The 27,621-nt window shown below is 42.7% G+C and overlaps 1 protein-coding gene across 2 annotated transcripts in view; it reads right to left on the bottom strand.

Annotated features, from left to right (window-relative positions):
- The window catches only part of MXI1 (MAX interactor 1, dimerization protein), a 75,131-nt gene that overhangs the window by 10,284 nt on the left and 37,226 nt on the right, over window positions 1–27,621 (bottom strand). The window lies entirely within an intron of this gene.

The following is a 27,621-nucleotide window of genomic DNA, read 5'->3' as shown; positions in this document are numbered from 1 at the left end:
TGAGAAACAAAGGCAACAGCAAAGACAGGTGCACATGAACATTTATTCATTTAAATAAGGGCAAACTGCACTTTTGTATAAAATAACAGTGGTACCTCCTGTTGCAGATGGGATCCGTTCCGGAGCTCCGGCCGGATCCCAAGGTTTTCACAACTGGAGGAACGCTTCTGTGGCAAAACCCGGAAAAATACTTCTGGGTTTGCTGCTTTCGCATCCCCAAGTTTACGTAACTGGAGGTACTACTGTATCAGACATTAAAAACTTCCCTGATCGAGGCTGCCTTCACTTTACTCTTTTCAATGCCTGCTAAAAATATTTCAGCTCCCCCACTTTCAGGAAACACGATTGGGGGGGGAGGGGCCTGCAAATTTTACTGTAGGGCTAAAAGTGGTGAAGGGAGCCAGGGAGAGAACTTAGGGTTACAGCTAGAGGTGGAAAGAAGCTGTCTGGATGCCAAGTCACCCATGGAAAGCAATAGAGGACTGGATCTGGAATACAAGTTTCTCAGAAGTCAGATCTACCCAGGCCTCACTGCTGCTCAGTCATGGATCTACTAGAAATGGTAGCCTTGGATTCTAGGCGCATATGTGCATATATTTACTTATTTGGACCCTTTATTTCCCACACACCCTGTTCCCTGGGAAAAGTCCTTCATCATATCTCCAGTTGTCGCTGCTCCCAGCACCTCAGTAGATAAAAAGCACATCTATCCATTCTTAGGTCAAAATAAAGACCTTCTTGACCCTGATAAGACCATGCAGACTACACACTGAGGTGAAGTGAGGAGGCACTGAACAAACAGAATTAAGTTAGAGCTCATTTTGAATTCAATATGCAAAATTATTTCATTAAACACTCCCATTAAAATATTTAATACAGTGCTACCTACATACACGGTGCTTTAAATGAATATATGCAAAAGAGCCCGTTTCTTCAGGTAAAAACCTGAATTTCAAATAGGATAGGAAACAGGGAAGCAAGGTTATATTCCCCCCCCCAGAACCATTTTTAAGATGATGCAGAACACCCCTCAACAATGGCCAAAATGCCCACCTTCTGAACTAAACCAATAAAGGTAGAGTTGGTAGCCGTTTGTTCTTGCGTCCCTCGTCTGAAGAAATCTCCCCAATGCTCATTCACAACCTGCGACTGAGAGTGAAATCCCCAAATCGATAAGACCATGACGTCAGCCTCTCCGTTTACACTGAAGGCCTCCCGAGTTCCTGAAAGCCTTCATCAGTCATGTTCATAGACAAAGGAAGGGAATGCAAGCTCAGTCCATCTGAATGAAGGCCGAAAAATTAGTCTGGGTGCTTCATTTACATTTTGTATTTCACATCCACTATTGTTAGTAATTTGAAAGGAGTCCGGGAGGAGGGAGGTGTTGGTAATCGCACAATTATATCACTGACAAGCAAGGATGATTAAGGGTGGTAGGGTCAGGGGTTTGGCTGATGAACTGTCAGAGGAAGAGTAGCACCCACTAGAGAGGACAGCCTGTCAGTGTTTGTATTCCAAAAAAAAACCGTCACAAAAGGCCGTAATTCACTTGGGAAAACAGCCTCAAGGCTCTGACTTTGTCTTTGCTGGATTTGTTTTTTAACACATAAAAAATTTAAATAAAACCTTTAAAAACTCTGGAAGAGAACAATGCGTACTAAACTCCTTCCATTTCTTGCCCCAGCTTTCATATCTTTTCTAAAATGGAAAAAGAAAAGTATACTTCACCCATGCTGCCAATCAAGAGGGCCCCGCAACTCAGATAACAAAATTATATTGACAGCTGCTGGTTGATTCAGGGAGTTGACACAAGTTAATGGTTCCCACCCCAGCAACAGGTGCACTTGCAAATGCCTAAGGAGGGCTTTGCTGGACTTGAAGGGTAGTGACTAATTCGAATCGGGGGAGATCCACGTAGGACTGTTTATGCAAATACACTCAGACTTGTCCAGCCATCTCACTGCAGCAATATAAGATCACCGTATGACTTGAGGCCACAGTATAACTATGGGTGAACTAATTACATTGCTTTAAACAAGTCCCCTTGTCTGGCAGCACCAAAGAAAGGTGACATGAAATTGAGGGTTATGAAGGTTGAACTATGTTGACAGGAGCCATAACCATAACATCTTTGACACAAAAGGGGAACACAGAGTGGTTCACAGTTGTTGTTGTTGTTGTTGTTGTTGTTGTTGTTGTTGTTGTTGTTGTTGTTGTAACTCCACAAAAAACTCCACCAAAAAAACCAGATAACCCTCCAGATGTTTTGGACTACAATTCCCATCATCCCTGACCACTGGTCCTGTTAGCTAGGGATCATGGGAGTTGCAGGCCAAAACATCTGGAGGGCCGCAGTTTGGGGATGCCTGGTATAGAACAACAGATAAAGCTCTGACAGTGGTTTCCAAGGCTTTAAAAAGGCTTGGAGGAATAAAAAGGTATTTGATTGCTGTCAAAATGACCATGATGTAGGTGGAATGTCCTGGGAAAAGAGTTCGGAGATGGCTCTCTCCAGGTCACTGCCTTGCCTTCAACGGTGGAAGCACCCAAATGAGAGCCTTAAGACAGCAAACTCAGTGACTGGGTGGAAGAGATGATCCAACACCCGCCTGGGTCCTAAGCTGTGTAAAACTTTTAAAAACTTTGAACAGCCACCACGGGGGAATCTGAAGGGACCACCTGCCCTGAGTGGAGGGGAGAAGAAGCACCAACAGTTTCTTCTAAACAAGCAGGTTGTCTTTTCCACTTTTTGTAACCCTTCCTTAAAAAGCAGGTGCTTATTGTTGTAATAATCTTCCGTAAGCCGCTTTGTGAGGTCTGCCAGAAAAGTGCTATACAAATACTATAAATAAATGAAAGGATCTTGCTCTTTGTATCCGACATGATATGTGCATATTTTTCATAGCTATAAACTGTCTACTCAGAAGTGGCTCTGATTCATGGACTTAGAGAGAGAGTGGAATCCATGCATTCAACTTCAGGGTCTCAGTAGAAGAGCAGAGGCTTTGCATAGCACAGATCCCAAGCTCACTTCCCAACATCTCCACAAAAAGAATCAGAGAGAGGAAAGAATTCTGAAGAAAAATCTAGAGGGTTGCTGCCAGTCTGTGTAGGGAATACTGAACCAGATGCACCAAAGTTTTGATTCGGTAAAGGGTGGTTTCCTGTTTTCCTTCAGAGATAGTCAAAATGCAGAACATGATAGTTACCAGGTGACACACTTCATCACCTCTCAATATTTGCCCTTTTGCTGGTTAATTACCTCCCACAGCATTAGGAGTCAACCTTACCAGCTCTTAATACGCAGGCTATGCTGACATAACATAATATCTCGCCCAGACATCAGGGGTGAAACTATTTCCTCAAATCTAAAGCAGTGCCTTTAAATTCAGAAAAGCTTTCTGTACATAATGGGGTGGCTTCCCGTCTCTGCATTTTATCAGCCTTGCACATCTAGGCTACCATTATATTTTAAGCAATTATTTCCAAGTGGTACCGGTAGATGTGGATGAATGCATAGTCTGCAGGAGATGTAAGGATGAATTTTTAGATGGTCAGTATTGGGAGTTGGAACCAGTGCAGAGAACTGGTGAATTTCATATCCAGGTGGTAGGCTTGTGGGCAGGCCCGGCTCTAGGTAAGGTCCCGGTGGCATGGGGTGCCAGGCTGGCAGGGGGGGGCGCTCGCGGCGAAGCCGTGCTGCGCGCTGCGAGGGCGGGGGCGCCGGAGCGATCTCCGTGCCTCAGTGCCAGGGCGCCTGACCTGCTTGAGACGGCCCTGCTTGTGAGCCGAGTCAGAATGAAGGCAACGTTCTGCAGATAACATTCTCCTCTGCAATATATTGGAGAATCATTTCCTCTCTGTATCTACACCCTGTGACCTACGTAGGTGTTTCCTGAAATGCTCCTAAATGGACAGGCAAAGTACGCACCAACTGGCTTTTGCGCATCCTGCAACCCAAGCAGGATGGGAGTTGACCATGTGCTGCTTAGTATCACAATAAATCCTGCAGAACAGGATGCTTCACACGCAGATGACCTATCAGGCCAAGCTTTGATATCAAAGTTACCAGCTTCCCCACCCACCAAATGCCCCTTATTCAATGACATCTAGTAGGGGCACTTAGATCCTGCGGACTTAAATCTGTCTCCTTAGTCTACAACAGGGCTTTCACGGAGCAACAGGCACCCTTATTTAAAACGCATACTAAAGGTGCCCAGGAAAAAGGACCAAATATTTGATGCAGTTTATGATAGGAAGGAAAGCAGGTCTAACTTGGGGGGTGGCTTTGTTGAATGCTCCCTGAAAGAGGAACTAGGAACTGTGTAAAGCTCTACTACTTATCAAGAGAACCTGGTTTCAGATTAAAAGACATGCATAGTTTATTCCAGCAGAAGAGGGGAGAAATGTGGAAACTTCCCACCTTTTCTTTTGAGGGAGGGGCATCAGTACAGTCATATTAATCTGCAATAACTGCAACTTTCACACTTAGATTACTGCAACCTGCTCTATGTGGGGCTTCCCTTCCACTTGGTTTGGAAGCTGCAGTGAGCACAGAATGCGGCAGCTAAAGTACCAAATGATATGGGTAGTTCTACAGATATGACACCACTGCTTAGGGATCTGCACTGGCTGCTTATCTGCTACTGAGCCAGTTTCAAGGTTTTGTTACTGGCACATAAATCTCTAAACAACTAGAGATCAGAATACCCAGCAGATAGCCTTTCCTACAGCAGCCTGACTTGACCTTTACAGTCATCAGAGACTGTGGGTTGCCATCCGGAAACCTTACAAAAACAGCCCTTTTCACGTGTAGCCCCAACCCCCAGGAAAACTCTCCCCCAAGATGCTTCGAACATATCCGAAAACTTGGTTGTGTGTTAATCAGGCCTCATTCTGATGCTTGAGCAGGTTACCATGTTCAGTTGCCGATTTGTTCATTTAAGTGATGGAACTTTTACAATGCGATTATTGTACTTTGACCTTTATTTGTATATTTTACTGTATTTTGATTTTAAATTCTATATATTTGCAAACCACTTCCAAACCATAGCATCCAAAAATGCTATGTGGTATATAAATTATCTAAAAACAACCACCACTCTTTCAGGTCATATTTGTCTGGCAGCAGATTGACACGCCTTTTGTACTGGTATAAACAAGCAAGCACCTAGGTTGACCTGGTGGCCTATCAACCACACTCCTGATCTTTATTGGGCAAAAATGACTGACGCAAGGCCCTTTGCAGAGACAGGAAGTACCAGTTTCGAAGCACACCGCTTTTTGTAGCACTGAAAGGTATCATTATGAAGGAACAGTGTGGGAGGAATGAATGAGGCCAGCTTCCATGTTCCTACTGACCTAATAAAGGAAGGTGCTTTGCATTCTCAAAACAGGCCACAGGTAGTTTTAACATGTTAAAACACAAGAGAAGACTCCTGCAAACATGGGTCAAATTCGACTCTGCTATGTAGCTACAGAATCTGGAGTTCTGCTGCTTCTACATCTCTCGACAGAAAACTGCTGGCTAGCCATAAGAGTACATGTGCAAGATCCATTTGAAATGAAAGAGGCAGAGATCCCGGCTGGATTAGGCTGATCTGATGCAAAGGTGGATGAGATCCAGTATGTTTTGGGAGGCTCACCTTGCCAGGCAGGCATGAGAAAAGCCTACACCCACAGACATTCCCTACGTGGGTGCACATGGATGTAAATTCCTATTTCCCTTAAACAAAGCTTATGTGACGAGCACGTGAGTGCATGTTAAAAGACAGATTGTTCAACCAGCCAGCCTGTGCTTTCTCCTTCTCTCAAGGTATAAAACCCCACACTGCAGTGTGTCACACCACAGTCGGACAAGTCTCCTTCTCCTCCTCGCACTTGAGCAGTCGCCCATCTGCGGAGGGCTGCAATTTCAGAGATACTCTCCACAGTTACAAATGACATCACTCCCTCTGATTATATAATGCTCGGGGAGGAAGCCTATTTTTATGAGCATTTACTGCATAGCTCTGGAGCCCTACTGTACCACGCACATGCAGGACCAGACACTGACTGCCTCCTCTGCCTCTTGGGCACAGTGACGGCAGAAATCCTGGCAAAACTCAAAGTTTATGAATGATAATTGTAGATTCCCTGCAGATCAGAGCTAGAACACTGAGGGGGCAATTCAGTGAGCACTTTTTTTTTTAACAGTCAAATGGTTTTAAACACCAGAATATGAGGTCTTTGTGCACTGCCACACTTAAGGTAGGGATTCCTGCTAAAGCTACCACATCAGTGCTCGTGGAAATGTTTACTCACAGTGATAGCTCCACGAGCAGCAATATTGCACAAGAACCAGTCACAACAAGGTTCCCACGCACATACTACCACACCATATTCCCAGTGGCGTCAGAACCCGGTGTGGAGGCTCTTTCCTTATTCAGAATGATCCCTTGTGAGAAGCAATTTCCATGCACTCGGACAGATTCGTACATTATGACCATCTCATAGAAGTGTCTTTCCCATGTGTTGGTGGTTTCATGAGGCAGCAATGATGCCACATTATAACTGCTGCCCGGAGCCACTGCCATGTGGAAGTGTTCCCCATGCTTTTCCATGAAGCTGTTTGCAATGTACGCATCTTCACCCAATGTTTTCCCCACCCACCACCACTGCACTGTAACAATTTGCAGACCTCTCACAGCAGGTATGCAAATGGATTCTAATTTCTTGGGGGTTAAGTTTGAGTTTACATTGGGGGCTAACAGAAGTTAAGCAGCTTTGTTTTGTTTTTTAGACTCACTGCACACTAAAACATATTAAACCCTGCACCAAATGGGGAGCCACACAGACTTCCACTATGAGAGACTGCAAGCAGCCACCTCATATCCTCACATGGGAGAAGGCAGGAGAGGGATAACCTCCACCCTCAAACCTGGGATTTGCATCCAATATAAGTCCTACTCGGAACAGATCCACTGAAATTAATGGACGTGACTCGTTTAGGCCTACTGATTTCAATGGGTCTACTCACAAGGTATAATTTAGCTAGATACAACCCCCAGGTATTTCCGGTTAAGAGTAGTAAGATACCAACAGGGCATATCTGACCACAAAATACATGGACACAAATACTTGCAATCATTTTTAGCCTCAGATTATATGGAATGTCACTTGCATTTCCCTTCCTATTTTGCAGCTCAATGTTTATACCATTTATCTGCAAAAGGAAGAAAGAGTTACACTAAAAAGGCTCTAGAAAAGAACCATTTTTTTCTGATACACAATAGGTTGATGCAGGAAAGGAAAGGAATGATTTTGTATTTACCCAAGTAGGCAAAGATTGAGAGCTTAAATATATCTTTGGACCAATTCAATTAATGCAAACCAACAGGGGCTTAATTCAGGAATCATTTGCACATATTATTTATTTATTATTTATCAGAAGTTGTAGCAGCAGCCATTTTTATACAAGAAACAACAGAAGTGGGGGCAGAGACCCACTCATACTTTCTTAAGACTAAAGATATGCCCAAGGCTGTATTGCAAAATTCCACATGCAGGACGCAGAAGGACCACAAAAACAAAGGTGACATATTCAGCTCTTTTTTAACCATCTATCCCCCCTCCCCCATAACTGGGCCAGCTACACAGAACACACAAAGTCACTGGTTTGGCATGCAGAATCTTAAGAGAACCCAAGTCACATTCTGCTAAGGTACCATGTGGCTTAACACCAAGCGTGTCTTGCAATGACGCACTTATTCTTTTAAAAGGGGAGGGATGTACCTAAAGGGAACAAAGTTTTCTCTCTCAATCACAAGCCTAACTCAATCCTCAAATCAGAAAGCATATTTGCTTGAATAGGGTCAGAGAAGAGGAAAGGAAATGTTCCTGTCTGGGTTTGTTACACAATGGTTACAGGATAAAAACAAACCACACACACAAAAAAAACACAGAGTGCATTTTCAATAAATTGTGTGTGTGTGTGTGTGTGTGTGTGTGTGTGTGTGTGTGTGTGTGTGTGTGAAAAAATACAGAGTTAAATTGTATTCTACAAAAATGCAGAGGAGGGAGGCATCGTTTAGGAGAAAAATAATGGCTGGAGACAAGCAGCCAAGCCTGTATTAATAAATCATTGCAAGAGTATCATTTTGGGGCCAAGTAATAAGAGGCATCTGCATAAATTCTGCATGTTCAGAGAGAGAGCAGGGAAGCAAGCAGGGGCTTCCTTCCATAAACAATTCCCAGGTCATATGCTTATCTTGTAAAGCCATCATATGACTTGACGGGTTTGCTTCATCCTTAACCCAAAAGACAATCAAATCTTTCTCTCTCCTTTCCACTCCCCGCCCCCCTAGCCACCCTTCCATTGGTTGCTGCTGTTTCGATGCATGCTCCTATTGGGCAGTTTGTTCTCTAGCAGAGAAAGGACGAAACCCAAGATTTTGCTAAGTAACAAAACCAGAAATGGAAAGCCAGCGAAGGGCTGGGGATGGATGGAGACTGTATTTCCTTTGCAATAGTGTTACATAAGTGCTCCAAAGCCTTGAGCCAGGCACGGTAACACGGCTGTGGCTTTCTGCCAGTCCTCGGTAACTCTGCTCATAGGTGCACACTGTCAAATGCAAATGCAAAAACACATGACCTTAACTCTCAGGAAACACACAGCTGGCAACACCGTTCGGAAACAGACTCGGCTACCACAGTTTAGAAAGCTTTTTGAAGGCTTTCATACTTTAAGCAAAAATATAATGGAGCCAAATGGAAAGCACTGTTTTCTCCTCCTCGATGGAAGCTGCCGTTTAATTTTCCTCCCCATTCAGTAGTTCCAGCCGATTAAGAGATAAGCTGCATTGAAATAGTTTATTTACTTAAAAGGCTGCACACCCTTTCAGTCAGAGCTTCTAAGTAAAGAAACTCTGAAATCAAGTCAGCAAAATAAGAAATGTAAAAAAATTAAAACAGAGCAACTAACGTAAGGAGGTTTGGTTAAACACAGAAAAGAGAAGAAGACAAACTGCAGCTAAAAATAGAGAAGCAGCAACAGAACCAGAAAGGGAAGCCTCTTCCCCATTTTCTCGAGCAATTTACTTGAATCCAAAACATTCGTGCCAGTGTAGCTACTGGCACAATCAGGGCTTAATTGGAGACAAAGTTCAGTCCTGGAACATATGAAATCAAGAAATAAAATGTCCTTGAGCTCTTTCACTTTCAGTCTTTTGTAGCAAGAAAGCAGGCTACAAACACACCCTCAAAATCCCCTTTCCAGAGACTAAACTAAATACACGTTGGCCACGTAACCAAAACAAGGACCAAAACAAGATAAGAGCAGGCCTGAAGGAATTTCCCTGCCTTCCTCTGGCTACTAATATAGGAACACCTTGTACCCCATTCCCTCCAGACATGTCCATTCACACCTTTAAATTCAAAGCTATGTGTACCCCTTTCAAAGGCTTGTCTCCCAATGCAAACACACTGCAAATATCACTACTAGAGGAGTGAAACCCAGGAAAAAACCTGGAAGAATGGGGAGGACCCCCTTCCCAATTTCCCCACCCCCTTCACACCCCTAATATCTACACACCCAGGAAAACAACTGCCACACCTGATCTATTTACATGCCTCTTCAGCTGATACTCTCCTCAAGAGGGGAGAGGAAGTGAACTTTATATCAAACAAGGTGACTGTACTATGCCTCGAGTAACAGAAGGGATAAAGAACCTTTTCTACTCCCCTCTTTCCAGTCTGAGTAGGTCAGTGGTGCCCTCCTAAGCACTCAGGCAGCCGCCACTGAACCTTTTACGTTCCTCCTAACCCCAGACAGGGGTGCTTTCCAGGCATTCAAAGCAATTGCTTGCAAGGGAAGCAGAGATAGCATCCAGCTTACCTGTCCCTCCCTGGAGACCAAAATAGCTTGCTTTTCTCTGTCAAACCCCAACTCATGCACACATGTAGACCCCAACATCCATGTTTGGCAACAATCTATGGGACCTTTGAGGAAAAGCAAGTGGGGCAAAGCAACATGGACCTTCATCTGCTTAGAACAACACAGAAACGGTTGTTAGGCATGTGCTACAGAAAGTATAGGCCGGGATAAGAAGCTCTGCGGTACTCCAGAAGTAGTCAAACTACAGCTGCCATCACTCCTAACCACTAGCCGTGCTGGTTCGGGCTGATGGGAGTTGGGAGTTCAACAAGATCTGGAGAGCAAAAGGTTCTCCCATCTTTAGTGTATAGGGTTGCTTCACAATTTAAAGTGCTGTGAAAGCGCCATATGAAGAACTCATGTATTGCTGTGGCTCTGGGAAATCTGTGTCCAAGTCCCAACTCAAGTCATGAGCCTAGGTAACTTGGTTCCTTAGGCATCTAACAACTGTGCATGTATGTATAAATTAATAATTTTTAAAAGTTAAAATTGAAAGAGTGATATCCCACATTAATCAAACTCAGTGTAGACTCACCGAGGTCAATAGACAAGAAACGCAAGTTAGATACCATCCAGTGACTTTGCACCAATCACTGTTAGATCCAGAGAAGCTTCGTCTAATGAAGGAGTTTCTTCTTACAGCTTCTCTGGCTTTAACCCACTATTTGTGAGCCTAGCTAGCCTATCCCCACACAGTTGCTGGGAGATAAAAATGGAATAAATCCACATATATTGCCTTGAACTTCTTGAGGGAGCAACGGAAAATAAAATATACACATTACTGATGAGGCCCACAGATCAGTTTTGTACTGTGTGAAAAGGTAGAGATTTTGGTTTATTCTCTAAAGTTTCTGCATGTATTCTCATGGTGTTTCCCATGAATGTGATGCGGAATGCAACTGTGCTAATTATAACGTCAAGATTAACCTAATGGTGCTAAAAATAAGCTAAAAATAAAAAAGGACTGCTATGGAAATAGTTGAGCGTGTATCCTGTGCCCTCATTCTGGTTAATCCCCTTATACTCACTCCTCTTTAGAAGCCATTCAACACAGGTGTGTGCGTTTTCAAAACACCGTGGCCTTCAAATGTGTTATTTGTCAACAATCCAAGAGTGCTGAACCAAAATTGTGCATATATTTGGAAATTTTCCATTTCAGAAAATGCCAAATCCAGAAATTCTAAAGGAGCTCCAAATCTTGCTCATCTTGAATTTAAGCAATCACAATGTCTTAAATCCTACAAATGCCCATTGTTTTCCATCTAATGCTGGTCCTTTACAAATCAGTTATTTGTAGAATTTCTAGAATTTCTTTTGTCCATTAAATAATCAAATGTGCAAGGAAGTTACTGTTTTGGATCCTTGAGCTCAGAGGAAAAATTCTACATGCAATACTTTGAAGTCACTCTTTAAAATGAGCAGAGCATAATTTCTAGTGAACCCCTTGATCAGCTTTCATCAGGTTATGGATAACCTTGCCTGGTAACCAAATGGTATATAGCAAAAGGGCTCAGTTTCATACAGCAAGGTCAGTTATAGTCCTGGTAGGAGACCAAGCCTTCCTGTTAGGAGACCAAGCACAGGATCAGTTGCTTAGACACCTAATCTGCTAATGTCTGCCTTGGAACGGGTTGGATTTGAGCCTGCAAAGAATGAAAAAATACTCAAGAAGGATGGGAAACACGTTGAATCATATAGTTCATGCAGTAGAAATAAAGGGAAAAACAGTATCTCCTAGGAGGAAGCCACAGTGCCTTGTGAACAAGACTAGAATAATTCATATTTCACCTGACATTGAGCCATTTCTATTGTCCTTTTACATGATTAATAACTAAATACCAGCAGACTTCCACAGGAATTTCCAAGAGATTTTTTTTGGGGGGGGGGAAGACATACCAAAAATTGGGACCATATTGGAACTCCAGTTAACCCAGTCCAGTACCAAATGTGTTTTCTATTAAAGGGAACAAATGGCTCACAGTATGGGAGTGATCATGTGACACAATTTTCCCCATAAGGGTAGGTGTTACGGCTTCCTGAATTTCCAAAATACTACACTCTAAGAGATACAAGAAATACTAATATTGCTTCATTCTGTTATCCCCAAGCCACACGGAGGACACATGATTTGGCCTAGCGCATTCCTGTGTACAGTTGCATTTCCCTTCCAGCTGTCATGCTCATGTTAATGCTTGCTACAAAGTACCCCTCCACTGCTGCTAAGAACGGGTGGCTGCATCCAGTGATGTGTGGTTCAGGCACTGCTTGCTCCACGTGGTTCTTTTCTTTGGACAGTCGTGCGGCTCTGGGAAGATGTATTTGCAGAACTTCTGAAAAAGCCCTTTGGATGCTAAGCATACTCACAAATCTCTACGTATGTGGCGCTTCAAAGTGTTTCTCACAAATCTAGCTCGCGCAGAGTTAAAACCATGCAATTTACAAGGGTTGGTTAATCTTACAAAGAAAACGAAGATTCCCAAGGTGATGATTTCTTCAGCCATGCCTGCATGGTGCAACAGTGGGACTAGTGTCCCCGCATAGCCCCGCATGTGACTTGTCTCACTCACTAGGGGCCACATGAACTGTAGGTATATTTCTGCAGTGCACTTGCTCTTTTTCTGTGGATTACTCTAGCCTGGACTGTACACAGGTGGCAGAGGTTAGGTACAGGGTCCTATCTGGACTGTATTAGGTGGCTTCTGGAAATCTATCTCCTACAGGTAGAGGCGTTGGGCAGCTACTTCGCTACTACATTGCGGTGGCGGTGGAAGCGGCATTTGGCAAAATTCTCTTTTGTTTGCAGCCATGAAAGGCACAGGAATCCCTTTCCAAATGGAATTTGGCAACCCCAGCAGTAGATTGGGATATACTATATGCAACTTGGGAGTCCAGCACTATCTGGAAGGCCACCGATTCTACACCTCTGAGCTAAACAACACATCTTCTCAAAGCAAGGCCTACAAACATCAATGAAGGTTATGTACTTTTCCTAAAACTTTTTCCTTCGCAAATGTCTCATTTTCAGCCCAAACCTACTTCCCCCCCCCACTATCCCCCATTTTTAAGCTTTTACATAGATCGTTGGGGGGAAATTGCATATCAAAAGAAACACCAGATTCTTCCTGGAGGCGCATTATTACAGAGGCTGATATCTCTCCTCTGCTGTATGGGGTGGCTCAAGATCTTGGCGTTTGGATCCACTAAGATTCCAAAATGTCACCTATCCTCTACACCAGGCATGTCCAAAGTCCTTTTCAGAGGTCTATTCCAGCCCCTGTGGCAGTTTATTCCTCGGGGTCAAATCCTAAAAGAATATCAATAACTTCAATCCTAAAAAAATCTCAACAATTTAGAGGTAACATTGTAAAAACAAAGCTCAACTTCAATCTTATAAAAAGCTCAACAACTTCGGTCGGCCCTCACGCAGGTTCATCAAATCTGGCCCTCTTTGAAAAAAGTTTGGGCACCCCTGCTCTACACGTTCTTTCTCAAGAAAATATGTAGCCTATAAGCCAATTTTTCTAGTCGTCAACAGTTTAGAAAGGGTCAGCTGAGAACACTGCACATTTCCTGAGAGAGTAATATTACCTAGAATATACTACAGGGACATGCCGTTCCCTCAAATCTGCTTTCCTACTTCTCCAGGCATCAAGGGAACAAAGTTGTTTACTTTGGGGGTGGGGAGCATGTACGCCACTCACTTGCCAAAACCAGTGTTTTTGTCCCATTATCATACACCCAAGCCAGAGTGTTATGTCGTTTTCACAAAGTCTTCCTACTAGAAGCTTTGATCCTGTATTATGATTTTCCAGGGGCTTCTTGTTTACAAGATATTCTGAATCTGTAAAACACAGGATATTTTTTCTCTCTCCTCCACGTGCAATCACATCTATTGTGCTCAGAGGAGCTCACCAGAATCCATATAAGAAAGGGTGAATTATAGAGCATTATTCATGACCTTTCTTTTCCACCTTTATTCTGAGGAGAAGGTCAAGGCATACATGAATCCCTCTTATTTCTTTCTCACAAAAAGTCTATGAAACAGGTTAGACTTGAGTCAATGGGTGGAGTTGCCAGTTCAGTAGATCTTCCCCTTCCTTCCTCCTTTTCCCCTCCCTGCACCTGCTAAATCTAATCTGTGAGGTTCCTCCAACACTCCACAGAGGATCTGAGGAGTTTGCAAGGAACATGCCAGGAGAGGAGAGGGGGAAAGTTCCATTACACAAGTGGAAATCCTTGCACCAAAGGAACAAGAGCAAATAAACAAATAAAATAAGTTACTTTTATGCAGTTTAGAATAAGCAGAGTATAGGCACACTGCAAATAACTCCAGTAAGTGAGTCAAAAAGAAAAACTTCAACTCCTGACAATCTAAATCAGGAGAATTTTCTATCCCATTTCAAATATGATAACTCTTAGAAGTTTGCATTTCCCACTAGATTCTGCTTAGGCAGCAACCTTCTTCCTAAGCATTAAGGTGATTTTAATTTAGAGGATTTTATTTAGGCTATTATTAGAGTTCTGTTCTTATTTTTGTATACCAACTAGAGAAAAATATCCTGCAAGGCAGCTGGTGAAAATATATTTTTATACTGTTGTTGTTTAGTCATTTAGTTGTGTCCGACTCTTCGTGACCCCATGGACCATAGCACGCCAGGCACTCCTGTCTTGCACTGCCTCCCGCAGTTTGGTCAAACTCACGTTCGTAGCTTCGAGAACACTGTCCAACCATCTTGTCCTCTGTCGTCCCCTTCTCCTAGTGCCCTCAATCTTTCCCAACATCAGGGTCTTTTCCAAGGATTCTTCTCTTCTCATGAGGTGGCCAAAGTATTGGAGCCTCAGCTTCGCGATCTGTCCTTCCAGTGAGCATTTTTATATAAGTTGTACTTTTTTGCTTTAGCACCTAAATGTTGTGTACAAATTTTCTGTGCCACATACCTGCTGTAAAATAAATATCCTTGCCTTACAATATGCTTTTTTCCTACACATATTTATTACTGCCCAATTAGAACATGCAGGGCAAAGTGCATCATATGATAAGAGGTGATTGTATGATGTCCCAGAAGCTAGAAATTAATTTGAATTGTTTAAAAGAAATATATGTTGATTGCAAGAGACTAAAAAAAAGAAGTTTCTTCCATCTAGGTGTGACTAGAGGAATGAATTCATGTACAGTATAGATAACAACTACATATAACCTTACAGATTTTAACACATGTTAAAGGTAAAACTGGATACTTTTGAGAAGGAATGGTTTCACTTTCTTTTCATCAGTAGTAGAATAAGAGAAGGCAATCCTAAACTCACTTCTGGGGACCAGGCCCCATTTGAACACAGCAGGACTTAGTTCAGACTAAGCATGTATAGGATTGCACTATTAATAAACAATGTAATTCATCAACTCTGCACTGTACAGAGGTTATATTACATTTCTTGCATTTTCTGTTTATTTATTTATAAAAAAAAAGCTTGGAAACATCAAACATATAGCTGCAACTCCTTTCTTGAAGGAGTGTAGCAGAGTTGGTTTGAAATCTTTATACAATTCTGTAACTTATTCTGTTTTCTGGGAACCCAATAACCTATTTTTGTCGGTTTTCAGTTTGTGGAGTGATTAATGGAATGCTACTACTTATTTTTCTGTAACATTTCCGAAAGATTGTTTTGCATGCCTCTTTGTACTGCAGCACAAGATCTAGAAGCCAGTGTGGTGCAGTGGTTAGAGCAGGGATAGGCAACCTAAGGCTCGTGGGCCGGATGCGGCCCAATCGCCTTCTCAATCCGACGTGCGGATGGTCCGGGAATCAGCGTGTTTTTACATGAGTAGAATGTGTCCTTTTATTTAAAATGCATCTCTGGGTTATTTGTGGGGCCTAAGAATTTGTTCATTTTTTTCCTTCAAAATATAGTCCGACCTACCACATGGTCTGAGGGATGGTGGACCAGCCCATGGCTGAAAAAGGTTGCTGACCCCTGGGTTAGTGTATCAGACCAGGAAGACCCTGGTTGAAACTCGCTCTCAGCCATGCAACTCTCTAAGGGGTGACCTTGAGCCTGTTATTCTGGCTCAGCTTACTCTACCTCACTGAGATGCTGTGAGGATAAAATGGAGAAATAACCAAATACACTATCCTGAGGTCCTTGGGGGAAAGGCAGGCTAAAAAGGGATCCACAAATAAACAGGTTTTTAGACTTCAAGAATGGTGGGTGCCAAATAACTCTTGACTGTTGAACAAGCCTTGAAGCCAAAAATGTCGTATTGTGGAATCAGATGGGAACATTTTGATCCTAAGAGTTTGAAAAGAAAACGCTATGGGAATACAGATATTGCAAGCGCACAGAACACCCACTACTACAGCATGAAGGAAGTTATGAAACTTCCCGAAGCTTTTCAGAGATTTGGTGCAGGCCTGCAGTTCTGACCTTCTAAGGCACGGGATTCAAAGCCAGTAATGAAACGCAGAAGTAAACAGGAGAAGCTTTTCACGGCAGGAAAATGTTAGCTGCTAAATTTCTGCGTTTCAGACCTATCATTAGCTTTGAGGGAAGCACTATGCATCTGAGAAGGCTGCCAGGAACGTTGAACAGGATACAAGGCTGTTGCGGAATCTCTTAAGGGACATATTTGCCAATTTCAGTAGCAGCACTAATACTGCCTAAACATAATTGGTACTGAATGCAGAGTATCTAATATAGAAGCAGAACAATTCCATTGTATAAACCACATCAGACCTCCAAAATTGTGAAGGTAGCTCATTCCCACAGAGGGAAGAAAGAATCCTGCTCCAAAGACAACAAAACCCAGATTGAATCAAGTGTCAGCACACACCCTGTGTCAGCAAGGGGGGTGGGGAACCCTCAGATGATATAACAAGCCTTTATAAATAATATCTTTCCAAAGCAGTTCTGGTTTCCGCCATTTCCTTCCCCAGGCTGACTCAAAATAGCTCCTATTAAAAGCTTCTCCCTTTGTAAAGCACAGTTATGGCACTGTTTCTTCACACCCACAACTATTATTTAGTGGTTTGACCGCACGGACTATAAATGACACATTATGGATAGGTCTGGGGAAATGGTGCTGCTGGCATAGGAAATGTCCTCCCCACCCCCACCCCCATAACAGAAAATGAAACGGAGTTTAGTATCTATGCAGTTCTACTTCACACTCCGCCTCACCAGAGGCAAGTTCGTACATGCATGTTCATCATTCAGTGGCTGCAGCATCAGCAGATAATTTGCTTAAGTGAAACAGGCCCATCAGACCTAACACCCCAGAAAGAGATTTCATATCACCCAACGTCCACTCCTAATAATGAGGGCAGTTTAGTGAACTACCATAGGTTAGTGCAGTATTGAGCAGCGTATAGAGATGCCCCAACAGAATGAGTGACAGGAGGCTTGGGCTTAAACATTTTAGCCCTTAGCTGGGATGCCGATGTAGACTGCAACTTCAGGTTCCTCCTAGTTGAGTGATCACAACAAGACTGGAACCTTTGAAACATGGGTGGAGGTGGAGGGAGGGAGATTAAGTGTAGAAGTGTTTTCGGCTGTTGCTCATTCTGTGGAATGCCCTTCCCTCTGCCCTCAGTTGCTTCAGACGTTTTGTAAAGACTTCCTTTTGTCCAGGTTTTGCCTGATCTGTAAGACTGGACACTGATTTATGTCTGTGAATAAATCTCTGTTTTATTGGCTTTTATATGTTTCTATATTGGTTTAGGCTGTATTTTGTTTTAATGGATATTGGTTTCATATTGTACATAATGATCTAGTTGAGATTCCTGCATTAAAGAGGGTGGGTCTAGATGGCCCTTGGTTATCTATAATTCTACACCGCTTAGTGATATATATATACAGTGTGTGTGTGCGTGTGTGCGTGTGTGTGTGTGTGTGTGTGTGTGTGTGTGTAAAGATCAAGTGGTTTAGAAATGCCTTTTAATTAAATAGGAGATCATGAAAAGCAAAGTTGAAATGGATCACCAACAAAAAAGGGCTGCTGGTGGTTTTATTGTGATGTGTCCTTTTCGTTTTTATGCTATGGGCCCTTGGCTCTTAAGTTTTTGTAAGTTGCCTAGAGACTCTTTTTACTGAGCAACTAATAAGTAAAATAATGCAAACAACAACAACAACACCCCTGGTAGAAGTTTCCAATACACAATTCAAATTCTACAGTCAAAATGTATCATGAAAATTAAATTGTGCAGCTTTGCTTCATTGCAAATGGCTCCTTTCCCTTGTGATAGAAGTGGGAATGCTGGCGGAAAGAAAGTGAAGAGCTGAACAAAAGGAGCATCAGACAGTGAAGTTGAAGAACAAAAGCGGATGGGGAGAAAGAAGAGATCCTGGACACCTGCAGAAATAAAAAATATTTATGTTTCTCCTGTTGCATACACCTAAATATAAGAATCTCAATGTATTGTTGATTGTGGTTGTAGGAAACATGGGGAGGGGGAGGGGTGCCACACACCCTTTGTTAAGAATAGCGTAACATGAGGATTGATTTTCAGACATGACGTTCACTGCATAGCTTTGGTTAAGCAGCTATGCCAGTGTGATGAACCTGACAAAATTATTGCAAGATGAGGACAGGGGGTGGGGGCTAAGTTATAACCTGCTTTGACATGGAACAGAAATTAAATACTGTAGTACTATTAGTAACAGGCACTAATAAGGTTTGGATCTACACTGAGTCATGCTTGGAATAACCAATTGCTTGACTCAGTACGGTACATGATTCAGTACAGATTCACCCCATATGACAGTCTACGCACAGAAACAAAGTAACTCTTTTCAAAGTGTTGAAAATATAGAAAATCATTTCTCAAGATTAGCTCCAATATCTGTATCACACAAAGCAGGGTCTGTTGCTCAAGGTCTTCATAACACAACAATTACTGGTATCCTGTTGTAGAAAACATTAGAAGTATAGGCTAAAGCAACACTTAGTGATTAGCTTGATATACTGTATACTGAAGTTTTTGCTCTCCTAAAAACACTTCAGGTGTAATTCAATCATCAAGCTCTGGACTTATCACTGACTGCAGCTTTGGAAATGGCTGCTTCAAGGATTTTGAGTCAATCCTTGTTCTTAGGACACACCATTTCTGAGATACCACCTACTTCTTTCTATGCATCCATCCATCCATCCATCCATCCATCCAATCTGCCTTAAAAAGGAAGGAATTCTGCATCAAAACAAAACCCACTCAGCCTACCTAACCTTTCTAAATCCAAGATTTCAAAAGGGGGGGAATGCTTGGGTACATGGACATGAGGTGGCACAAATATTTCCATGAACCTGGCAATTCGAGAAGATAGGCACTTACAAAACAATGGTAGCAAACAAGCATGTTCACTCTTTGGGGTTAACAATATGCAATGTACTCCCTTAATTTGATCCAGCTTTTTTAAAATGGGCATTATATGCCACTACCTAGTAGCATCATCATACTTGGTTTCTGCCCCCACCCCACCCCATATTTTAAAAGTTTTTGTACATAGTCTGCACCGTTCTCTCAAAGCTGCACTTCGGTTGCAAGTGTATCTCATTTCCCTAACACGGTATTAATATTTTAAATGGGTGTCTGCACAGAAAGATACCAAACTTTATGGATATCATAGCAACCAGCATACCATATAAATTTGACTTATCACCTGCATGCTATTATCAGAATTCATGCATCTTTGTGAATGGCTGTATATTTACAGCTGTATCATGTTCACAAACATTCATGATCTTATTTATCAGAACAGCTATGTGCATATTCTTTGCTTGGGTTATCTTCCTGCTTTGTAGGAAAGAATGAGATAGTTAAGGAACATAAGTTTTTGTTCTAAAGCACTCCTGATAGGTTGGCAAAATTATGCTCTTATTATTTCATCTTCTCTTTGCCAGAACTTCCCAAGTGGTTTCTACCTGGTGATGCTCATGGGTCTATAGAGCAATGCAATGTGCAACAAACAAGCTGCTCCATCAGAATCCCTTACCTAAATGAACCTAAAGATGAGCTGGAAATCTAGACCCAGCAGCTGGTTCAGGTGATATCTTTGAGATATCTGTGAACTGTGAACTGGCTAGTTCACAGATTCCTGGGCACTGATATTTATATGCAGTACCTGCCACTGATCCAGTATCTTAAGAAAATAATACGTAAAGCCCTGCACTGAAGAAATGCAGTGGCCTCAGTTCTAATAATGCAAAGTAAACATGAACAATTCCTGAATGGATAGAACACATTCTTGTTGCAGAATGTGGTTATTCAGCTCACAGATGTGGGGCTTACATTCCCTACATATTAATAGCTTGTTATAAATCTATAATTCTTTCCCTGTAACTAAACTGTTGGCTCATTGCCCCCTTTACCTTGCCACAGGCAATGACACAAACCCAAGTTATGAAGAAAAGAGAGAAAAACTGAATTGTCAACAGTTTCAATATCAGATTTGAATGCAAGAGCATGCACACTTATAGTCACAGAAAGAGAATGCACAAGTTTTAGGGGACTGAAGGTAACTACTGTTCTTATTGGAAAAAACCATTAAACATGCTACAAATCCATTAAACACTAACATACCATCATTTCAAGGATGTCTTTACTTTGTTCTTGAAATAATTTCTGGAATTGCAGCACTGCAAACTCTTGATTTTATTTTAAGTTCCTTGAGTCTTGGCAAGGCTCATTCCACCCCAAAACTCTTTCCCCAAGCCTGAAGTAGTTTTTGAAGTACCCAATGGAATGTGCATAACCCCTGTTTAATCATGCAACCCTAAGCACAAAATGACCTAAGCCACAAAGCAGTAGTACTGTACACTAGTCCGAAAATATTCTCTTATTTCTAAAATCCATTTTCTCCATATAGTACAGCTTTCCAACCACATTTTCTAAGCTTCTCTTGAGTGGAATTAACTAGGCCTGAAGCTGCTTGAGATTCGGACAAGTCAATTTCAACACTCCATTTACCTGCCTGCACATACTTTTAATCAGGAATTGGGATGGGAAGGGAGTCTTATTCCTTTTCTATGAAGTTTGCTGTGTACACTCATCAAGCTGCCGCTGCTGTTACTACCTTTGTAGCAACAGGGGAAACAACTCTTGTTGTTGGGAAACAACAACAGCACAGATTTCAAGGCAGGCAAAGCAATCACGTGGCTAAAGAACCAGACTGCCATCCTGAAACTTGCAGGCAAGTTTCCTTTCCACACTGGCTGTCCACCTTCAGTCCAACAGACTTTAAACAGAACCTAATCCAAGGCTGACATTCGGCCCATCTTAAAAGCAACTCGCAGTAGGCAGCACTCACCTGACCTCCAGTCAATTGCATCACTGCGACTTGCCAGAAGGGGGAAGGGCAAGGCTGGTACAGTGCAAAGATGCCAGTAGGAGCACTGGTTTGGCAAGAAATCCATTTGGCTAAATGGTTAAGTAGGTGTAGTAATGTATAATCCTTCCACCCATTCAAGCACCCAACTTTCAGGATTATAATGCCACCAGTTTTCCCAGATCCTGCTACCTTCGTGGAAAACACAGCTAAGACTTCAGGTCTGTAGTATAAACACATCCTCCAGGATTTCATCAAGCAATGACAGAAAAGGGCTTTTCTTTCTTTTGCATCTCTTGAGCATTCCTCTGAAACCACTTGTTCCAGCATTTACAAATTTTTAAGGTGCCACCAGACATAAAATGCAGTTCAGGACGTTCGACCGATATAATGGCCAGTGACTCAAGTTATATTTCCTTGCCCCTCACCTCATGCTTCGGTGGGCTCTTGTAACTTTACCTCAAGGTACTGCATGTACATTTTGCTCCTTTAAAAATGTAGAATCGATTTAAAAACAATTAAATAATATTTCAGGGAGGAGGGAGGAAATGGCTTAGTGGCATTAGCAGTTGTCTATAAACAAATCAGTGTTACCGTACACACAGCCAGTTTCTGCTGTAACAAAACTGGTTTCCCCAAAACCAGACAGGGAACAAAATAAGATTGTATATTTTAAAAAGTGCTTTGTCCACTCCCATAGCAAGCTTACCTCACAAATTATGTACTTTTGTATGCACGCTTCCTTTACACAAGGAGATTCACCATTTAGAAGTGCTCTGATTCACCTCCAAAATGAAACATTCATCACAGCTAGTCAAATACGTGAGGATAAAAATGGTTTGCTCCTGCATTATCAATCATTTATACGGCAGTATTTCAAAGTGTTTTACAATAATTATTTTGCTTATCAACTCAACAAATGTCTGAACAAGGTCACAACAATTCCCTTCCGCACATGGGGGCTTGGGGCCGAGAGGCAGCCAGTCCCCAAGGTTATCCAGAATGTATAAGGCTGACTAGACGTGAATCTAGATTTCCCAGAACCACATTTCAACTCTCTGGCAGCAGAGGTGCTGATAACTCATACCAAAAGCTACCACTTTCATCAAAATGAAGAGGCTTTACTGTGTATCAGGTGGGCACAGCTATTACAACATATAAATGACAACATCACACACAGATTTTCCCCCAGTACACACTATACAGAGAAGCAAGGAAGAATTTACCGAGGGGTAAATTCCTCCAGTGAGGGCACAACTTGAGAAAATAGATGTGACCAAAGAGGAACTGTTATTAAGGGAGACAAAACCTGTGCACAGCCAAGTCCTAGAACTTGAAACTAAAGAACCTGAAATGAAGCCACACACATTCTAGTTTTTAAAAGTGCACTATGTACTCAGAATGTACTATGGATACCAACAAATATGCACACATTTATTCTGAATATGGTACCAGAAAATCAAAGCCTTTAGGTTCTTCTACATGGAAAACTTTAAAATAGTCACACACCACTCCCAAATTTAAGCTGTAATTTGCAAGGTCCAAATTGCTAGGCAAAATTCAGGGTCTTTGCTTTCTAAAAGTCTATTAAGATCTGAACGTAACAGAAGAAAAAGATTTGCATCTAGCACTTAGTCTTACAACTTATTAATATGAAGTATTGAAAATAAATGCGTGCAGATTTTACCATGCATTTAGGAATATGATATAAATGAATGTGAAATACTTGAAGTAGTTTTCCTGGGATTTTTTACAAAATGAGTCAGGGAGGTTAAGGTCAGGATTGTTCTGCTTGGTATTTACGCACACAGTGGTAGCAACAGTGAATTATGCCTGGGTCCAAATGGAACTTCAGATGAAAGATGGGATATAAATATTTTAAATATGTGCACACATTTCAAAAACGTGTAGGTTGTGGTGGAGAGACTATTAAAACACATCTCAAATATTTGACTCACAGCTTAAACGAAGTTACACACAAACAAAGTTGCACACAAACAAAGTTGCACACAAACAAAGTTGGAAAAGTGCAGAAAGAAAGCACTGGGGAAATATTTGGCCCCAGAATTTATAAAAAGTGCCGCCAATGAACATAGTTTCAGCTTGTTTACTGAAGTGAGCAGGCCCACTTGAAGCAATCTTGTAGAATTTCAAGGAGGATGGGGGGGGGGAGAGAGAGAGAGAGGAGAGAGAGAGAGATTAGCAAGTGAGTTAGAATGCTAATAGAAAAAAAGCACCATCTGGCTTCTAGCCAGAAACCAGCGAAGCCAGTTGGGTGTAAAACAGAAAGGGGTGGATGGGATGGATATGGTACACAGCCCAAAGCTAGCTGCCCTTGCAACAGAGGCATCTAAGAAAACCAAATAGGGCTATGAACAATACTGAATCCAAGCTAGTAGAGCAGGTGTGAGAAGCCAACAATGGTTTACAAACCCCATCTAAAGCAAACCATGGTTAACATTAACCTCAGTGCAGACATAATGCTACACAGTGGTTAACGCAAAGAAGAGGGATATTAGCAAAGCCTATGATTTCTGTGCCTTTGTTTTTAAAAGCCACACCTGCCTGACCAGAAGGGGTTAAAATAAAATTTAAACACCACACCAGACAAGCACCCACTTGCAGACAAAGGGGGAAGAAACTGAGTCAGGGACCTAATAGTGGACAATTTTGAAAATTACAGGGTATGTCAATAATGGAGATAACAGGGGGATTCAAAAAGGAAATAATCTCCACAAAGTTTGGGGGGGGGGGCGATAGAGAAAGAAGCAAAAAGGAGCAACTGCCTGCAACAAAGCCATTAGATTCAGGGTTTTTATCTTTGCCAATGTTAAGTCTGCAGACAGTTGCAGACTTAAAGACGCTACAGATAGAGCAATGAAAATCTGAAGGTGAAGCAATCCTTTTGTTTGCCTTGGAGCCCAGAAGGAGATTTCTCCACTAGCATTAAAACACACTGTCTGGTTCTCAGGTGACTGTTTTAGCTACTTCTACTTTTAGCTGCACCAGAAGGCCATCCATTAAATTTTGTCGGCAGAAACGGCTTGAGAAAAGGGACACAAGCCACAGAACCGTAACTCTCCCCCAAACACCCAAACACCTCACTACCTGCTGCCTATTTCCTTGTGATCTGTTGGTGTTGAGCCAATCACTCTCCTGCTAGCAGCCCACTGATATCCTTGCAAGTATCCAACATATAAAAACACAGAACTCATTTCAAGTGAAGGCAAAAGTTACTCCGCAAGCAAAAATGCCACCAACCTAAAAGCAGCACTTTGCTGCAGTGATATAGCTGTGGGAACCTACAGTGAACCCAGACTGCTTTCTCCATAGCTGAGCATGACTAGAATAGGGCGTAAAGTATTGCTTTGAAACATTAGGGCAACGTTGGATGCCAGTGTTTGGGAGTAGGACGGAGGAGGTTATTCACTGAAAGCAAAATGGAAGATAAGTCTGAGAAGACCAGCCATCTCCAAACCTGCTCTGATGTTTTACAGTTAGAAGTTCTTGAGGCTGAAAGTCCAGGTTTAAATTCTCTAAAGCTCCTTCACAAACACAGAACAGTGCAAGAACCACATAACACGATCCTCTGCAGTTGCAAGTGAGGATGTTTGTGTATATCACAACCATATGGATGGCGCCACCTGCATGGAACTTTCCCTAATCTAACCCTTGCTAAAAGGGAGCTGGCAGGTGGGAAAGATCAAAGAGACCGGGCCGAGCTCTGTGACTGCAATATTTACGCGGAAACATGGAATCATACCTCAGGGAACTGCTCCCATTTTACTGTGTTCGCTTCCTCCCTCCCCCTCACACACACATGTTATGGAGGGACAGCGTATAACGAAACCAAAAACAGGCAAAACTAATTTTAAAAGCGTCCCAAGTTCAATGCTGCTGACATAACACAAAAGAGAATAAAGAACACACACTGGGGATTTTTAGCTCTTGTTGTGAAGGGCAAAGGAAATAAAACAAAAAGACTTTAAGAAAGTACTGTAAACAATACAGGTTCCTGAATGGTGGCATGCTCAGCTTTGCAGCTCTCTAGCTGTACTAGGATGGCAGAAGCTCCAGATCGCCACTACTCCACAAGCACTGTCTTAAGCCTGCCGCTGTCTTCACTATGCTGCAAAAACTTCTCCCCACATTGCATATTTCAGTCTTCCTGCCACTGACAGGAAACTGAAACACCGCATACAGCAACTTGACTCGTAATAGAGACCTATAAATTGCAATGCACTCTATGTGTTTCTTAAATGCATGAAATAGCGGACAGTTTTCTTCCGCACCCCACCCCTCCCAAGGAGATGTCCAATTTTAACAAGGCTACTATGTTCCTCGTGATAAATCTAAATTCTACACCATTAAGACTCCTAGAAGTCCTTTGGGGTGATAAAGACACTGACAAAGGGCATCATTTAGGCATACCTGCAAAAAGCTAAATCTGTAGCTTTTAGGAATACATTGTGAAGTCGAAATCTCAGAACATCCTGTGCCAGTTATCACAGTTTAGCACTCTTATGCCGCTAAAGTATCTTGGGAACTGTAGTATGTTAAGGGGGCTGAGAATTGTTCAGACTCCTTGCAGAGGTACAATTGCAGAAGGAACCATGACTGCTAGGGTGGCACAAGAGTGCTTGAAATATATGGTGTGGTCATGGGTGTGACTTCTGTAAACATTAATATCAGTTCTTTGCAACTTGGGTACTTCCTCCTTTCCTGTGATGTTCCTTTTTTTGATGAGCAAGGGCGTTACAATACCCCTTCTATCAATCCATGGCCAGCAGCACCTATTCATTTATTACAGTTATCAGTACCCATTCAGCATACAAGGTTGCTCATTAGTAAGAAAGATTCATTAATCACACTAGCAATATTTTCAAAAAATCTAACAATTCATCAGGATTCTTCCTACAGAGCAGAAGAGCTTTAGATGGTGGGGGGGGGGGAGAGAATCAGTCCAGCTGATGTCTTCCTCATCTGCCTACCTCTTTCCCAAGTCCTCTTTAGGCATTCAAAACAATGCATAAGGGTGAAAACTGTGTAGGGGGCACACAGGGCCGAGTCTAAAAGGTCCGATGGAGAAGCCTGGATAACTCAAAGTTCTCCATGCCTGGGTTTCCCTTGGATATTCTGGCTGCATTCAACTGAGCATGCCCAGAAGCCTCCCTTTGTACAAGGGTCCCAATCACAGGGTGGAGTGTGTCCAGATTCAACTGGAAATTGTTTAGAGCCCCCTTTGCAGTGAACACATGAAGGTTGGCATGTGCAGTGTTGCTGGAGGATGAAACACTCTCTCTCTCCCCCCCCCACACACACTCTCTCTCACACACACACATATTCTCCACTTTAAGCCCACCGCTGTACATCTGAATGCATAAAGAGGGCTCTTGAATCCTTCCCACTGTGGTAGATAGCCCTTTGCAGGCAAGAAAATAAAGCCCAGCTTCTCCTATTTGATTGCATCTGTTGCTCCCTCCCCTCTGTTTTCTTTCAGATCTTGACCTCCTTTGCATTTCCACAGACCTATCAGAATTTCCCCTAGTGTTTCCCCCCCCCTTTCTAAAATCCCCTTCCCCTCACAAAACTATTGGTGCCTCAATAGCATACAGCTGTGTGCACTTTTAGCATTATCGTTAACTGAAATTGCAAGCTCAGCTCAAGACAACAACAACGGGCCCAGCCCCCAGCCCTTTGCAGAAGGAAGTAAACATACACAGGAAACCCACAAAGAACAGGCTTGCGATGTCAGGGGACAAGGCAGGACACCAAAACAAAAACTACAAAGCGCTGCTGTGACAGAGGGACGCTGGTGCGCACACAGAACCTTTTGATTTTGTGGAAGCACGTTAACTTCTGCTGTTCCAGCCAGAGAGTTGTGGCTGTGTCTTTAGCCAGGATGCTAAGCTGGAGATGCCCTTGCTGCGGGTGGCGTGGGGGGACCCGTTTCAGACCCAGGGTTGGGCTCCAATCTGAGCACCTTACCAGAGGGCCACATGTCAGTGGTGGAGAGGGCCTGAGGCAAAAGTGAGCAAGGCAGCAAAGGTGAATATTACCTTTGCACAGGAAGCTAATTTCTACCCACACTCATACAGCCCCCTCTCTATTCTCCACCCAGGCAAGCAAGATACGGAGTGTGAGGGCAGGTTTGCTGGGGCTGGTGTAGTTGTAGTCCAGCAACATCTGCAGGGCAAAAGGTTTTCAGCACCTGTTCAAGGAGTTGGTGAGGCAGAATTTGCGTGGCCTGGGGAGAGGTCCAAGAGCCAGACAGAGAGGTGGTTGGGTCCCATTGGAGCCCCAGGCCTGAGGTCCCCCACCCCACCCCTGCCCTCTTCATTATCAGTGGATTCGGAAGGCAGTCTGAGTAAGTCTCCCCTTCCCATGCAAGA

Source organism: Zootoca vivipara, chromosome 5 (genome assembly GCF_963506605.1).
Source record: "Zootoca vivipara chromosome 5, rZooViv1.1, whole genome shotgun sequence".
Lineage (NCBI taxonomy): Eukaryota > Metazoa > Chordata > Lepidosauria > Squamata > Lacertidae > Zootoca > Zootoca vivipara.
Note: the sequence above shows the minus strand (reverse complement) of the source record. Positions and strands in the feature narration are given on the sequence as shown.